General features: G+C 42.2%; 1 protein-coding gene and 7 non-coding genes across 8 annotated transcripts in view; 7 read left to right on the top strand and 1 right to left on the bottom strand.

Moving 5' to 3' along the window:
- Positions 1-12,756, bottom strand: part of grip2b (glutamate receptor interacting protein 2b) — a 170,675-nt gene that overhangs the window by 54,506 nt on the left and 103,413 nt on the right. The window lies entirely within an intron of this gene.
- trnat-cgu (transfer RNA threonine (anticodon CGU)) lies at positions 8,503-8,574 on the top strand. The gene has a single exon. It is a non-coding gene; the product is annotated as a tRNA-Thr (tRNA).
- trnat-cgu (transfer RNA threonine (anticodon CGU)) lies at positions 9,651-9,722 on the top strand. The gene has a single exon. It is a non-coding gene; the product is annotated as a tRNA-Thr (tRNA).
- trnat-cgu (transfer RNA threonine (anticodon CGU)) lies at positions 10,196-10,267 on the top strand. The gene has a single exon. It is a non-coding gene; the product is annotated as a tRNA-Thr (tRNA).
- On the top strand, positions 10,896-10,967 carry trnat-cgu (transfer RNA threonine (anticodon CGU)). The gene has a single exon. It is a non-coding gene; the product is annotated as a tRNA-Thr (tRNA).
- Positions 11,432-11,503, top strand: trnat-cgu (transfer RNA threonine (anticodon CGU)). The gene has a single exon. It is a non-coding gene; the product is annotated as a tRNA-Thr (tRNA).
- Positions 11,709-11,780, top strand: trnat-cgu (transfer RNA threonine (anticodon CGU)). The gene has a single exon. It is a non-coding gene; the product is annotated as a tRNA-Thr (tRNA).
- trnat-cgu (transfer RNA threonine (anticodon CGU)) lies at positions 12,246-12,317 on the top strand. Its single transcript has one exon. It is a non-coding gene; the product is annotated as a tRNA-Thr (tRNA).

Consider the following 12,756-nt stretch of genomic DNA (forward strand, 5'->3'; position numbering starts at 1 on the left):
CAGAGACAGAGTCAGAGACAGAGACAGAGACAGAGTCAGAGACAGAGACAGAGTCAGAGACAGAGTCAAAAATAGACAGAGACAGAGACAGAGTCAAAAATAGACAGAGTCAGAGACAGAGACAGAGACAGAGACAGAGACAGAGACAGAGACAGAGACAGAGTCAGAGACAGAGACAGAGACAGAGACAGAGACAGAGACAGAGTCAGAGACAGAGACAGAGTCAGAGTCAGAGTCAGAGTCAGAGTCAGAGTCAGAGACAGAGACAGAGTCAGAGACAGAGTCAAAGATAGAGACAGAGTCAAAGATAGACAGAGACAGAGACAGAGACAGAGACAGAGACAGAGACAGAGACAGAGACAGAGACAGAGACAGAGACAGAGACAGAGACAGAGACAGAGACAGAGACAGAGTCAGAGACAGAGACAGAGACAGAGAAAAAGACAGAGAAAGAGAAAAAGACAGAGACAGAGACAGAGACAGAGACAGAGACAGAGACAGAGACAGAGACAGAGACATGTAATGATGATTCACAGCTTCGAGACAGAAAAATGTCCCAGAACTGTTGTGAAAAACACTTGTCTCCATCAGGATTTTCTTTTAAAAGGACAAAGTTTTACGTCTCTTGTGACAAAGTTTCCCACTTATTGAATTCTCCCATTGTAAAAAAACAATCATTTTCCCAGAGTTTTCCAGCCTCTTTAAAATCTGCAATTATTTCTTGGAATCGATGCCACACACAGAACAGAAGAGCGTCACCATGGTGACGGCACTTCATGCAAACATTTGAATCAATAAACAGGTTGTAATCATCTTTCCAGCCGATATCTGTTGATAATAAAACAAATTCCATCAAAAAAACTCTCAACTTATAGAACTTAGAAATGTTTTCAGACATATTTTACACCCAAAAGTTGCTTTATCATCCAAAACCGATTAAAAACATCACTGAGGGAAACTGTTAATAAATAATAATAACTTTGAGGTGACTTCTGTGACCAGTGGCTTAACAGAGACTTTTATCATAATAAAAATATTTTGAGACACTTTTAAACACGAGTGCATTTCCTCATCTGAACGATCTACACACAGTTTAAACTGTCCGAGACATTTTCTCTCGTTAAACTAAATATATAAAATATTAAACGGCTGAAGAACCACCGGTTGACGCATGATGTCGCGTTACCATTCCAGAAAAAGTGCAGAAAAATTTAAATATTAAAAAATAAAGAATATTGTCGTTTTCCTTTTGAATAACTAAATAACACAAGAGGTAAAATCTCATTCAGTCGTTCAAGTGCAAAGACTCACAGCGCACGTACAACAGTGCAGCGAACCAGAGCCAACACATTGCAGCAGTCTCCTCTCAGTGTGTGTGTGTGTGTGTGTTTGTGTGTGTGTGTGTGTGTTTTAATGTGTGCGTGCACATGATTCCACACAAACACACGTGCACGCTCTGAGTTATTGAGCGCCGAGTCGTCTGATTGCGGTTATTATGATGCTGAGGGTTTTGAAGATGTGTAATTAGCTATTGTCCACCGCAACGAATGCACATAGCCCGACTGTGGTTATCACACGTGGCCACAGACACACAAACACACAGACACACAAACACACAGACACACAAACACACAGTCACAAACAAAAAAGAGAAAGCAAAGTGAAAGAGAAAAGACGAAATACCTCATCTGTTCTCACACAACCTCAGCCTCAGAACATACACACACACACACACACACACACACACACACACACACACACACACACACACACACACACACGACCACACACAAACAAACACACACAGCTATCTCTCACCCACACAAACAGCAGCTATGGAAGGAACAAGCAGTAATTAGGAGGTTTAATGGTTTCTCTGTTGTGGTTAATTGCAGCCTGTATGGATCTGTTTGGGGGGGGGGGGGGGCTACAGAGAAGCGAGCTGAAGAGAGAGAGAGAGGGGGGGGGGGGGGGGGTGTCACCACCGCTTTAGCTCTTATGATCTCATGCTTTTTCCACTTTTTTTCTCCGTGTCCTCTCTTTAACTCTTTCTCTCAGAGGTCTGAAGGTCCGAGCTGGTTCCTCTGAAGTTCCGTCTAACTTCTGATTTCATATCTATATATATATCTATATCTAACAGTAAAGTATTGGTGTATATATCATATCATCCACTCTGTTATCTAGAAAGTTTAACACTCGGGGGGGCTGCAGGGGGAACTGGAGCTAATCCCGACGTGTGTAAAGTCTTTACAGACACGACGCCACACTCGGCTAGCTGACACGTCGGTTTCTATGAGGCTAAGTATCTGTGCAAATTGGAGACAACTGCAGCCAATCAGAGCGCTGGGGGGGGGGGGGGGGGGGACTGAAAGATTCAGAGATCACAAGGCAGCGAGGCATGAGACCTGTGGGTGTAAACGTTGTGTAGTCCACGTCCTGGAGGCGTCGGATTATAAATGATATCACCAAATCTTCCAGGGTAGGAAAAAACAAGACAAACTAACAGAGAAGCTTTTGTACATCTCCTGGAGGAAGGGGGGGTGGGGGGGTGGGGGTGGATCAGCTCGGCAGGTGTACGACAGGAACGGAAGCAAAAAAAGAGACAAAAAACATCAAATCTGCTTTTGAAGTCTCAGTTTGTTTTTCTTTCTGCCGCGGATCTGACGTGACGCTGAGAAAAAACTCTGCTGACGAGCGGAGGCAGAGACGAAGGAAGCAAATGAGACGCGAGTGGGTCCCGGTGCCGAGAGAGAGAAAGAGAAGAACCTTCATGTGTAAGTCACATGGTTTCATCCTCATCCTCATCCTCATCCGCAAACTGATGAGCCTGACCGCTGCCTGTAAGCTGCTTCAAGTCAGATACTTATCTAAATGCAGAGGAATGTACATGACAGAGGGGAAAAGAAGGAAATTGGACGTGCTGAATTAGAAGCTAGATTACACGTCACTTTAATATTCACGTGCAACTAGAATATTAATAAGGGAGCATGTGCAGCGTGTGTGACTTTAAGTTCAACAAGTTTGAATCCAGTTGTGCTGCCGTCACGCTTTCTTCTACGCGTTTCTCGAACCGTCAAAGAGAGATTGTAAATATGTATCTACACCTGAGGCAGCTAGATGGATAGATGGATACTTTATTAATCCCGAGGGAAATTCAGATCATCCAGTAGCTTATACAGTTAACACTTCACTGACATACATACATAAATCACATACTTCCAGAGACAGAGACAGAGACAGAGACAGAGAAAAAGACAGAGAAAGAGACAGAGACAGAGACAGAGACAGAGACAGAGACAGAGACAGAGACAGAGACAGAGACAGAGAAAAAGACAGAGAAAAAGACAGAGAAAGAGACAGAGACAGAGACAGAGACAGAGACAGAGACAGAGACAGAGACAAAGACAGAGACAGAGACAGAGACAGAGACAGAGACAGAGACAGAGACAGAGACAGAGACAGAGACAGAGAAAAAGACAGAGAAAGAGACAGAGACAGAGACAGAGACAGAGACAGAGACAGAGACAGAGACAGAGACAGAGACAGAGAAAGAGAAAGAGAAAAAGACAGAGACAGAGACAGAGACAGAGTCAGAGACAGAGACAGAGACAGAGACAGAGACAGAGACAGAGACAGAGAAAAAGACAGAGACAGAGACAGAGACAGAGACAGAGACAGAGACAGAGACAGAGACAGAGACAGAGACAGAGACAGAGACAGAGACAGAGACAGAGACAGGGACAGAGACAGAGACAGAGACAGAGACAGAGAAAGAGAAAGAGAAAAAGACAGAGACAGAGTCAGAGACAGGAACAGAGACAGAGACAGAGACAGAGACAGAGACAGAGACAGAGACAGAGACAGAGACAGAGACAGAGACAGAGACAGAGACAGAGACAGAGACATGTAATGAAAGTGAAGTGTAATCTAAAAGAATGTCTCTACATACATAAATCACATACGGAGAATATATATACAGATACTGAAATGGGATGCAATGATGTGATTGTGTCAGTGTCCAGAAGGGAAGTGTTCTTGTGCTGCTGGAGTGAAAAGTACAATAAAATATATATATATAAAACAACAAAAATATATATTCATATATAAATATATAAGAATATGTAGTGGTAAAGTCCGTGCTATGGAGAAACAATAACACTGCGTACAGAAATCCAAATAGTTCCCAAAAGAAATACATCAAATAATTTAAAATCTTGTCCAACTATGTTAAAATGACAAAAGAAAAAGGCACAAAAACCCACATGTGCAGTGTGTGTGTGACTTTAAGTTCAATAAGTTCAAATCCACGTTGTGCTGCCGTCACGCTGGTGATCAGAGAACAGACGTCCTCCTGGAGGAAGATGGTCTGCAACACGCTGAGTGAGATGCACTTTGCAGAGGAAGTGCAGAGGAAGAACTGCAGGCGCCGTGCACAGCTGCTGATGATGACATCGGAAACGCTCGCCACTCCATGGTCGATGTGGAACTCTCAGCGCGGCCGGGGCCCGGTGATGCTCAGAGAAGGAAGTGGATCAACCCTCACTCGTTCATTTATTCTCCATTTGTCCTCTGCTGGGATTTGTATGTGCTCGCCTCCTGTTAGGATTTCAATATTTTAACTATAGTCTGAGCTATCAAAGTAGGAGCGTCACTGGGAGAGGCTCATTGCTACGTCCGTATTCCAAAAGCCAGGAGGATGGATTACGCCTGCGCACGTCCGAGGAGGAGGAACGAAGGTCTACTGTTATACAATGGATAGATGTCGGATGTTTGTGGCGCTCTGATACATTACATTACATTACATTTCATTTAGCTGACGCTTTTATCCAAAGCGACTTACAATAAGTGCGTTCAACCCTGAGGGTACAAACCAAGAACAACAAAAATCAAAACAGTACAATTTCATCGAAATAAAGAGAAACTACAAAGTGCTATAAGTAAGTGCCATTTTAGTGCTACCAAAGTGTTAGTTTCAAAAAGTGGTTAGTTTTTTTTTATTTTTTTTTTTTTTATTATTATTTTTTTTTATTCAAGGTACAGTCGGAAGAGATGTGTTTTTAGTTTTTCGGCGGAAGATGTGTAAACTTTCAGATGTCCGGATGTCGAGTGGGAGCTCATTCCACCATTTAGGAGCTAGGACAGCAAACAGTCGTGATTTTGATGAGTGTTTAGCTCGCAGTGAAGGAGGAACGAGTCGTTTAGCCGAAGCAGAGCGGAGTGAACGGACTGGTGAGTAGTGTTTGACCATGTCCTGGATGTAAACTGGACCTGATCTGTTTACAGCATGGTATGGGAGTACTAGTGTTTTGAACCGGATGCGGGCCGCCACTGGTAGCCAGTGCAAGGAGCGGAGGAGGGGAGTAGTGTGAGTGATACAACTAGTGTGTGGAAGCCCATTGCTTTGCTGATAACAACCTGTTCATTGCTTTCTAAATAAATTCTTGATTGAACAAACCGGGTTCGGCTCATCTTCTCTTAAAGGATAAACCAACACGCCTGACACTCCTCAACCGTATTAAAGAGATTCAATCGATCTCCAACTACAATGCAAACGGCGCGAGAAGTAATGAACTGTATTATGCAGTAACTTTCAGGAAAGAAAGTTATAATGCCAAGACACCGATGGGGGGAATAGACCGAGTTGAGTTATCTGACTGCAGAGAGGAGTCAATCAATCAATCAAATTTTATTTGTATTGCCCATATTCACAAATCACAATTAACATGGTGTGACATCCTCTGTCCTTAACCCTCAGCACGAGTCAGGAAAAACGACTAAAAACACGGTAAGGTATTTTACACTCGGTAAAAATACGTAGAAACCTCAGAGAGCCACTTGTGGACGGACACAAGTGCAATAGATGTCAAGTGTTGGAACACATCATTAAGATTAAAGTTTTCTTAGCAGCATTGATGAGGGTAAACATTTTGAAGGATAACTTCAATGCGGTATGTCGAGCAGTCTCTGGTCAGCAACCAGCAGGATCATGATCCTTCAATCCTTCCTAACAAAGATCAGCTACTTTTTAACAAAACATAAAGACGAGACATTTAAAGTGTCGAAGCTGCGAGAAGGAAACGCAGCGGCTTGGTTCTCGGCTCCGATCCCAGAGTCTCTGGGGCCATTTCAGAGGAGAGCAGCTCCCACTATGATCACTGGTGCATCAAATAGGATGGAGCTCAGCTTATTAATGCCACTGATGCATCTCACTAACTCCACTGCAGCACATAATACATGCACAGATTCAAAGAGAGACTTCATGCTGGGATCATGTCGTTTTGAGGCTTTACTCTTAAGGTGTGGGGAGAGAGGCTGTGGGCATCGAACCCCCGGGACGTCACCCATTCGGTTCGGTTCTGAAGCCTCAAGTTCGACACCGGAAGTGAACATATGTGGAGGAGTGGTGGGTGGAGCTTGAGGAAACTGTTCTGAAGAAGACTTGAAACTAGATTATCAACTCCTTAGGAAAATGTTTACTGATGTTATAAATCGAATAAGTTGAGTCATTTAAATCTTTTCGGGAAGTAAGCTGAAAAACTAAAGGAGATATTTTGATCATGGGATATATAATACGTTAATAACAAGCCTGCTACGATAATGGTGGAGTGGGAGTTCTGTTTGTATCCAGTACATAACCAGCAACACGTAGGAGCAGTAGTACCGGGTCTGACCACTAGGGGCGTTTCACATATGGACCGAATCAAAGTGTCCTCGCCTGGTTGAGCTGAAGAGATAAACACGACACACACGACCTTTAATCAAAACTACGATTTACTACAAGTTCACCTCCTGAACTCCAAAGACTTGTGATTGATTTGTCATTGAAAACAAATGTGTCAAAGTTTGAATCTGTGCAATATGTACGGATTCAGAGAAGTTTACAGTCCTGTAGTTTAGTTAGAGTTGTTTATTTTACTTTTCCTTTGCCCTCAAACGTCCTCAACGGATCAGTTTGATGATGTGGTTGAGATGTGGGAGTGGTCACCACATCTACAACCATCGTTCACCCAAACCTCCACAGAGAGACATTTGCCTCATCACAGCTTCATCAGCTTCAATCAAGCTCTGGGAAAAACCTAAACATTTTAATTTTGGAGGAAATTAACAATAACAAAGAAACAGACTTTTTATTTAACCTGAATTGATACTTTCAGCAAATGTAAAATGTTTTACTCCCCTGATTTGCATTTTAACCTGCATCATTTGACACCTGCCATCTCTTAAAGCCGGATTAAAACCTACCTGTGCGTTAGGCTCAGTGGCACAGCTGCTGGAAATGTACAATGGGTACGTGCATAAAACCATGAGAGCTGTGATTGGTCGGCTCTGAGCTGCTCGAGTTTTCTTCTACGTCTTTCTCGTACAGTCAAAAAGAGAATGTAAATGTATCTACACCTGAGGCAGCTATGGAGACACAATAACACTGCATACAGAAATCCAAAGAGTTTCCAAAAGGAATACATCAAATAAATAAAATCTTGTCCAACTATGTGAAAATGACCAAAGAAAAAGGCACAAAAACCAAAGTTCATCAGGAAAACACAGAAGCAACTTGATGCCACATGACCTCGGTGCAATGTCTGACTGACAAGGGGGTTTCTGGGAAGTGTAGTTCAAAACACCACGTAAAAAAAAAAGAGCTGAAGACAAATGAATAACTAAGAGCTCAGTCTCCCCTCGCACTCACCCACACTGTTCTCCCCCACGTCCCTCCTCAGACCGCAGAACATGACAGCAGACATGGAGCTTTCCTTACGAGAGTAACATCCACAGAGGAGGAGAGAGAGAGAGAGAGAGAGACAAACAGACGGTAGGAAGAAATTTTAAAAAAAGGGAGAAAGAGACAGAGGAGGGAGAGATGTGGACCGCCGAGCGCACGGGGAACAGTGTGGCGATGATAAGAGATGACTGGCGCTTACGTTACGACCGCTCACCCCCAGAGAGAGAGAGAGAGAGAGAGAGAAAGAGAGGGAGAGAGAGGTGCATATTGAAAGGGAAGGAAGAGAGAGAGAGAGAGAGAGAGTGTGTGGGATGAGCTTAGGGGGAGGATGTGTAAGAGTGAGTGAGTTAAGGGACTGCGAATAAAAACGAAAAAGAGGAAATTATGTGGGACCAATTGCATTTTTATTTATTTCGCTCACATAAAATCTGAAACCACAACTTAAGGAGGTATTCACTGTGGGGCTGTTTCATCGAATTAAAGAGGCATGGTGGCGAAGCGGTAGGCATTGGTCTCGTGCTCCAAAAAAATCGGTTTTAAAAAAACTGGGTTCAATCCCCATCCATACCTGTAAAGTATGTTTTTATCGTGATAAGGAATTATGATGTATGTGATCTACTGTTAACACGACTGCTGGTGATCATATGGCATAGTGGTCAAGCAGAGACATCATGGGTTCGATACCCATCCATCCCTTTAGGATGTGTTTCCATTAACATTAGATCATGTTTAGGTGATAAATAATAACTTAATATTGAGTGTATTGATTTTCCAGAACAGCAGGCGTGGTGGCCAAGTGGTAAGGCGTTGGTCTCGTAAACCAAAGATCATGGGTTCAATTCCCATCCATGCCTAAAATACTGATTTGTAAGAGGTGTTAGTTGTAGTTCATTACAAAATTGTGATTCTTTGTTGGAAAAGATGCTACATTATGGGACGACCTCCTCTCTTGTATGATATGAAACATTATAATTTACATTTCAGACTTCATATGAAGGCTCAACCTGCCTTGACAATAAACATTGTCATCCCAAAAAACACGATTCATCTATTTTTACTATGAGAGGTTAAATGTGTTTGGAGGAGGAGTGAGCGAGGAGGATGAGAGGGAGAGAGAGAGAGATTGAGAGAGAATGGGCACAAAAGAAGGGATTGAATGCTGGAGGGCAGAAGAGTGAGATCGGGGGTGTGTGGAGGTATGAAAGGAGAGAGCCGTGATAAGATAGAGAGACCAAAAGAGAGAGAGAGAGGATGTTTCCAGACATCCCACTTCTCCTCCTCCAGCTTCTCTCTCCACATTTACAAAACCGTTCTGCTGAGGCTATCATCCACAGCAGCTTCCAAACAACCAGCTTCTCCCTTAGAGAGAGAAATGGGGTTTTGTATTTTATGATGTTTGTCGAAATATCGATCATTCACTGACATGACACAATTTACAACGTGGAGATAATTTACTTACTAATTCTACCTCTTAACAGATTCATATTTTGTGTAGGTGCGAGTACAATTGACTCTTTCATGTGTAGAATCATTTGTGCAAAAGGAACTGAACTGAACTGAGCGGAGCTGATTGGTGGAAGCTTAACTTCAGTTTGACGAACACACTTTACAGTCGATGGTCACGGGTCATAGGCAAAGCTAATTATGATTTCATGGTGGCATGGTGGCCAAGTGGAAAGGCGTTGGTCTTGCCTTAGTATCCGTTGAAGATATGTATGTAGGTTTGTACTTTGAAATTGAGGATAAGACAACAGGGTCTCCCTCAAATCGTGTGTGTTAGATAATCAGTTTACAATGTGAGGATTACAAATGGAGACAGATTTTATTAGTCAGACGACTCTTGGGTTAAAAGAGCAACATTTCACATTTTAGTCGTAGCACAAACATGTTGAATTTGCGCCTGTTCAAACCATGTAGGGGTACTCGAAGAGGCGTGGTGGCCAAGTGGTAAGGCGTTGGTCTCGTAAACCAAAGATCATGGGTTCAACCCCCATCCATGCCTTCATTTCCAGTGAATTGATCCAGCTGTGTGATTTAGAGTTGAGCTAAAGATACAGTTGTATTCCCAGGTTTGTCACAAAAACAAGAATTTCTCCATATGGATTCATATCTTAAGTCATATGCCACAACTTCATACATTATATTCAATTTGTCCCTGTTCAGATAATGCAGAGGGGTGACCAACTGGTAAGGCTTTGCTCATGGGTCCGATCCCCATCCAAGCCTTGAAAAATCATTAAATATTTCACTATACGATTTGCAATAGAGGATAAGATTCTCCCCAACTCCGGTGTTCATTCTCAGATCATCTTTGTTAGCTATGTAGTTTGCAATGTGAGGAGTACTTATGGAGACATGGTCCGACCACTTCCGAGTTACAAGAGCAACACTTAAAATTTTAGTCGTAGCACAACATCATACTCTTCAAACTTTATAACGTGTTGGTCTTGACATGATGTAAATGGTCCTGTAGGTGGCGTGGTGGCCAAGTGGTAAGGCGTTGGTCTCGTAAACCAAAGATCGTGGGTTCAACCCCCATCCATGCCTTCATTTCCAGTGAATTGATCCAGCTGTGTGATTTAGAGTTGAGCTAAAGATACAGTTGTATTCCCAGATTAGTCACAAAAAACAAGAATTTCTCCATATGGATTTATATCTGAATTCATAGACCACAACTTCATACATTATGCTCAATTTGTCCCTGTTCAGATAATGCAGAGGGTTAGGGTTAGTAGTAAGGCTTTGTTGTAGACCAAATATCATGGGTTCGATCTCCATCCACGCCTTGAAAAATCATTAAATATTTCACTATACGATTTGCAATAGAGGATAAGATTCTCCCCAGCTCCGGTGTTCATTCTCAAATCATCTTTGTTAGGTATGTAGTTGAACTGAGCTGTCTCGTAAACCAAAGATCACGGGTTCAATCCCCATCCACGCCTCAGTTTCCATTGAAGATATGTATGTAGGTTTTTACTTTGAAATTGAGGATAAGACACTAGGGTTTCAAATCATGTGTGATAGATTTTAAGTTTACAATGTGAAAAATACCAATGGAGACAGATCTTATTAGTCAGACGACTCTTGGGTTAAAAGAGCAACACTTGACATTTTAGTCGTAGCACAAATACGTTCAGGTTCGGACTGTTCAAATCATATTGGGGGATCTCAAGGAGGCGTGGTGGCCAAGTGGTAAGGCGTTGCTCTCGTAAACCAAAGATCATGGGTTCAATCCCCATCCATGCCTACATTTCCAGTGAATAGATTTGTCTGTGTGATTAAGACTTGAGCTAAAGATGCAGTTGAATTCCCAAATTTGTCACGAAAACAAGAATTTCCCCATATGGATTTATGTCTTTAGTCATATGCCACAACTTCATATATTAAGTACAATTTGTCCCTGTTCAGATAATGCAGATTCTCGTAAACCAAGAATCATGGGTTCGATCCCCATCCAAGCCTTGAAAAATCATTAAATATTTCACTATATGATTTGCAATAGAGGATAAGATTCTCCCCAACTCCGGTGTTCATTCTCAAATCATCTTTGTTAGGTATGTAGTTTTCAATGTGAGGAGTACTTATGGAGACATGGTCCGACCACTTCCGAGTTACAAGAGCAACACTTAACATTTTAGTCGTAGCACAACATCATACTCTTCAAACTTTATAACGTTTCAAACTTGAGATGATGTAAATGGTCCTGTAGGTGGCGTGGTGGCCAAGTGGTAAGGCGTTGGTCTCGTAAACCAAAGATCATGGTTTCAATCCCCATCCATGCCTCATTTCCAGCGATTAATCATTGAAGATCTATCTCAGTAATGCGCAGTTGATGAAAATATGGTGATGGGGAGGGTACCTCTGTACAGAGGGATGTCCTGAGACAAGACAAAAAGAACACCTTCCCATTTAATCTACATTTTCGTTTTCATAAATAAAAACATGTTCAATTTGCGAGTGGTCAGATGATGTAGACAGGTCTGTAAGAGGCGTGGTGGCCAAGTGGTAAGGCGTTGGTCTCGTAAACCAAAGATCATGGGTTCAACCCCCATCCATGCCTACGTTTCCAGTGAATAGATTTGGCTGTGTGATTAAGAGTTGAGCTAAAGATGCAGTTGAATTCCCAGATTTGTCACTAAAACAAGAATTTCTCCATATGGATTTATGTCTTTAGTCATATGCCACAACTTCATATATTAAGTACAATTTTTCCCTGTTCAGATAATGCAGAGGCTTTGCTCTCGTAAACCAAGAATCATGGGTCCGATCCCCATCAGAGCCTTGAAAAATCATTAAATATTTCACTATACGATTTGCAATAGAGGATAAGATCCTCTCCCCAACTCTGGTGTTCATTCTCAAATCATCTTTGTTAGGTATGTAGTTTGGAATGTGAGGAGTACTTATGGAGACATGGTCCGACCACTTCCGAAGAGCAACACTTAACATTTTAGTCGTAGCACAACATCATACTCTTCAAACTTCAAACACTCGCTCTTGAGATGATGTAAATGGTCCTGTAGGTGGCGTGGTGGCCAAGTGGTAAGGGGTTGGTCTCGTAAACCAAAGATCATGGGTTCAACCCCCATCCATGCCTTCATTTCCAGTGAATTGATCCAGCTGTGTGATTTAGAGTTGAGCTAAAGATACAGTTGTATTCCCAGATTAGTCACAAAAAACAAGAATTTCTCCATATGGATTTATATCTGAATTCATAGACCACAACTTCATACATTATGCTCAATTTGTCCCTGTTCAGATAATGCAGAGGGTTAGGGTTAGTAGTAAGGCTTTGTTGTAGACCAAATATCATGGGTTCGATCTCCATCCACGCCTTGAAAAATCATTAAATATTTCACTATACGATTTGCAATAGAGGATAAGATTCTCCCCAGCTCCGGTGTTCATTCTCAAATCATCTTTGTTAGGTATGTAGTTGAACTGAGCTGTCTCGTAAACCAAAGATCACGGGTTCAATCCCCATCCACGCCTCAGTTTCCATTGAAGATATGTATGTAGGTTTTTACTTTGAAATT

The sequence above is a fragment of the Limanda limanda genome, chromosome 4 (genome assembly GCF_963576545.1).
Source record: "Limanda limanda chromosome 4, fLimLim1.1, whole genome shotgun sequence".
NCBI classification, from domain to species: Eukaryota; Metazoa; Chordata; class Actinopteri; order Pleuronectiformes; family Pleuronectidae; genus Limanda; species Limanda limanda.